A 5110-nucleotide genomic window follows, 5' to 3' on the forward strand; every position below is an offset into this window, starting at 1 on the left:
GTGTTCCCTAGAGCTGCATAAAAACAAACAACATTTTTTGTCAGGGCAAACACAGAACAGACAGCTAGCAGACTGTGAGGAGATATTAGCCAAATTATAAAAATCGTATACCCCAGCTTTAATGGGTGACGAGCAAAAACTGCTCTACTCATATGATTTTCACCTGATGATGCATAATGCTTTTTATTAGGGGAAATATTCCGATCATTTGCAGCCTCAACCTTTCAAAATAGCCAACTGCACCAAATTATTTAGGATAAGAGGAGTGCAAAGGACATTTTTCCAACAAGGGTTCCAAAGAAAAGTCGAATTCAAATCAAGAAATAGAGACTCAGCTCTCATAAAAGCATCTTTCAGGCTATTGTTGTCATAAGATTGAGAATCCTCCATTAGTGACGAACTTTACGCCATAAAAGCATAAGCAAACATGACAAACCAAAAGGCTAAAAGAGGACATGGGAGGGTTTGAGGAGAACAGGTGTGAAAGCCTGCCGGGAAACAAAGATCATTTGAATGACTGCATATTCCCCGGCCATCCTAAAGAGGTGGAGTCACCCGTCCACACAGCGCGCAGTGCTTCCTGGAAGTTGCGGTAAAGGCTAATGAGTACACTCATGCACTGTATAATTCCAGTAGGTTTGGGACTTAACCCTGTCTCCATGGTAATTGGTGCAATGATGACAAATTTTCCGTTTCAATAAACAAAATGACTAAATATTCTGGAGTGATGTCTCACTGTTGTATTTAAGTGATATAGTCATTACATGTGTGACACAGAAGGGACACATTAACACGGGAGGATATGTTACACTGTGTGCTCTACAGGCAGGATAAAACAGGATCGGTTTGTCAGAGTTTGTGTTTGCGGTCTGTGGGTTCGCACTGTAAGTCAGCCAAGTACTTGAGTAGTCTCTGCAAATCGTGAAATGTTTATTTGCAAGGCTACCTGCACCTTACAGCTCATTCTCCTGAGGATGAGTCATCCACAGGCTACATACAGTACATTCGAGGTGGGCTTTGGATAAGCTCCTGGAGGAGAATGTAGAGGGGCAAAGACACACTGCTGAGCCATCACAGCTGTACTGATTTTCTGTCACATTGTTTCACAACAGGAGACATTACCTGGTAAAGGAAACTGTAAATCTCACCCATCCCCCACCATAACCACTGCACAAGGTCCTGCCAACAGTCAGCTATGTATTGATAAAGGGAGCCAGGTGTGTGTGCTACCACAGTGCATCTCACAGAAAATGTATGCTGAGTAAAATGTAGAATATTTGGACATTTTTTAAAATTCAGCAGCAAGGCAAGATAACAAAAAACACTTTGATACATGAGCAAAATAACTTTGTTTGGTTGCAACTTTGTTTGCATTCTCTCTCACAAACACAGTGTACAGTATACACGTGATGTCCTTGAGGTCGGATGTTTGTTGTTAACTTCGCCTAATTTTTCCTAATTTTGCTTCTTTGTTGTTTTATCTTTGTTGTTTTTTTTAAGAGACAAAAATGGTAATTCATAATTTAAGAAGGGCAGGTTTAAAAAATTATCAAAGGCTGTCAGTGTTTACACAACACTGCACATCCTTTTTAAATTAAGGACAACTAATCCACAATTATTAATTTCATTGTTGATTAATGTACATTTTTACTAGTCAGTTAACTGTAAGTCCTTTTTAAATAAGTTAGAAAAACGCCCATTAGCCCAAGATGACCTCTTCCTATGAGAAAAACACCAGATGCTAAAGTTTGTCTAGCTTTTTTGCTATTTAAACAAAATAAAACATATCATAATTCATGACTTGTTTTTTTTATGACTGACAAATCAATTGATTGACTAATAAATTCAGCACTTAAATCTCTGTGAAAGTGTAAGCTATAGATGCTTACCTTAACCAGAATCAATACGTTTGACTGCCTCTTCAGTCGATGTATCTCCCCAAATATGCTCCAATTTTGTGGTAAAAACATATATTTATTATGCATGTACGTCTATTCCTTTGCTTCCCACTGTTGGACCTACTGGACACAAAAGTACAGGGTGTAAACAACAATCTTCCTGGCCCTGCTTTACATGACAAATCCAGAGTGCATCCCAGGAATTTCCATAACCCCCATTTAAATATTTGCATCGAGCAAGCACGGAAAGGGAAGATGAGGAAAAAAAGCTTTTATGTTCTTCTATTAATATTGCTACATTCAGGACTGTAAATTAAAATATATTTACTTTTGTACTACAGCAGGCTTATAGGTCACATCCTTTTAATTTTCTTGTTTTCTAATTTTAATATATATTCCATTGAACTATCCAAAATCCCGTCAGTGTCCCTGAAAAGAGAAATGAAAAGGAGCGAAGAATAATCGTAACCAAGGCTGCTTTTAACAAGTTTTTAAAGCACTTATTGAATGTGAAATATTCATCTTCATTTTTTAGCATGTTCATATTCACACAGTAAGCTGTGTGCATAAAAAAAAGCATGCATACCGCTTTAAATTTGACTTACACATATCATTTTAAGCTAACAGAGGTAAAACCAAAGTGACACCATTAGTGGCAAAAGGACAGACAGTACCGGTGGTCAGCTCTCCGCGAGTTATTCCACTGTGACATATTGCTGTAAGATATCAGGTCATCTAATTAGACAGGGGACGAAAAGTTCACAGCTGTGACGTGCTGCCTTGTGGGAGTCAGGAACATTGTAGGAAGGATCATATGCCTATATTTGTATGTGGTAGTTGGTGTCTCTTTTTCTGGCCGTGCACAAATATAAAGACTATTTTCAAACACTGCAAAAGATGCTCCGTGTTTTATTTAGGCCAACACTCCAGGTTTATTGAATCAGAAATAAAAGAAAGAGTCATAATTAGTTGCATCAGTGCTTTGTGTGTTTGTGTGTGTTAATGTTGTGGCACCTGGAGGGCGGAGGATTGTTGGAAAACGCTTAAAAAGCAATTGCAGACGTTTTATCTACATGTGTAATATTTGTTATTAGCAGCCTTGTCTGTTGTCTTTGTTTATAACCACTCATCTCAGACTCCGCATGAGGGTTCAGCAAAGGTTATTATCCCTTTAATCAGGAGCAAAAAGTAAATCAATTTAATCAAAATGCAATTGTAAGTGCTCCAGTGGCTTGGCAATGAAAATAAGACATGTAGTAACATAATAACGATCAATTAAAAGTGCTCTGACTGGAGGGCAGAATGCCATTGAAGTCTCTGTGATCTTTGTTTAACAATACAGAAATAGAGTTAACAACTTTGTGACGCATTTGCACAGAGGTGTTTTTTACTAACAAATCACAACACATAGCATGTTATGTCTCTCAGGGAGGGAAGATAAAACAATGGGTCCGACATGATCTGAGATTCTACCTGCAGTTGCTAAGCAACACCCACCTCCAACCTCTCAATCTGTCCCATTGGTCAGCAGGAAAAACGCACAAGGCGCCCCATTGGCTAAGAGAAAGTTAATAAACTTTAGCCAAGACCTGCCTCCCTGTGTGCGCACACACACAGTCTCCCTCTCTCACACACACACTATGAAGAGATTCTTGTGAATGAGAGCATGAGAGGGTGTCAGTGCTTGCGCAGTACAGTGCTGATATATGCATTGAGCTCCTGAGCTAAAAATAAAGATCACACTGAATGCTGTGCCACTGAAAGTTGCAAGACTGAATTCAAAGTGACAAGTCTAGTTCTCTCCAGACAGAGCGGTGAGGTCCCACCCTCATCATACATCCAGGAGGTATTTTTTGACATTTGTTTTCAGGGTAGAAGTCTTAAAAAAGCTTGTTCCCAACACTTTTCACCTGCGATCAGGCTAAAAATGCAACACAGGAAAAGCCTAAAATATCCTTTAACACTGTGCAGAAGCTGAAGTCTTAAGCAGCAGTTCTCAACCTGAATTGATTTACATACCCCCCAAACATATATGAAATCTCAAGTACCCCCTCAACCACAACACTGTCATGTTCTGTTGATTGGATGTTAAACTGGGTGTATTAAACAGTTTGTATTATGAAAAGTGGATATTGTTAAAATATATTTTTTCTAACAAATCGCTGTTTAAGTTGGTTTGATGAAGTTTGCATTTTTTTTATCAAATATCCATTACTTAACAGAGGTTTATAATGTACGTTTATAAATACAGTTTCGTTAGCTATATATTACAAACATTCATTCATTACTTTTTCTAGCTTACTGTGTCACTGCTAGTTTTGGCTAATTTTATCCGTTAGCCAGCGCTAACTATACTTTTTGCTAACTGTTTGGCCATTCATTTAGGCTACATTTATATTTTAGTCTACTTATATGTTGTTGAAACGTTTCTTAAAGCTAATTTCTTTTTTTTTTAAATCTAAGCTAATGATTTCAACCATTGAGTCATGACGTTAAGGTTTAGATATTTAGCTGGTAGCTAACTTGTAAATAACAAAGATCAGCCGGGCTCACCCAAAATTGTAATCTTATCTGTGACTTAATTTCTTCTTTGAAATGTAGATGCTTTTATTTTTATTCCCAACAAAATGTCTTATTTTTCTAATTTACTTACCCGACGTCCTTTGCTAGGGCAACTGCAGAAGGACCCCCTGTCTTACAGGTGTCCCTTGTAGGGAATCACTAGAATAAAGCATGAAATAAGAAGACAAATTTGCATCATTATCTATACAATTGTGTAACATTGTCATAATTGAAGTATTGGACAGCAGTGTGTGTGTTATTAATAACACCTCTTTCAAGACGTAATGTGGAGTCTGTGTTGTGTTGAATGGTGAAATCCATCCAGTATCCCCACGAGGCGTTGTTTCAGACAAATGGCATCCTATCAATCACTGCTCTCAGGGTTCACCCTTTTTCCTAAAGACATGAAACGGTGGCTTTTTACTGATAGGAAGACAACAAGTAAGTTATCTTTGTAGGTTTGGCTGTGAGTCATTGCCAGGTCAGTTCAATTTTTCTTGCCATTGTATTTTTTCACCTTCCACGAGCCTGTTCTATGTCACTGATTTGTCATCAGAACATCTTGTAACCTACACTTCATTGAAAACCACATTCAGACTCAATATCAATAGCACAAAAAAGCAGATATGACATTTCAGAAAGGGATTTAT

Source organism: Semicossyphus pulcher, unplaced genomic scaffold (genome assembly GCF_022749685.1).
Source record: "Semicossyphus pulcher isolate SPU_LCO1_2020_fin unplaced genomic scaffold, fSemPul1.0.p SCAF_1, whole genome shotgun sequence".
Classification (NCBI taxonomy): Eukaryota; Metazoa; Chordata; class Actinopteri; order Labriformes; family Labridae; genus Semicossyphus; species Semicossyphus pulcher.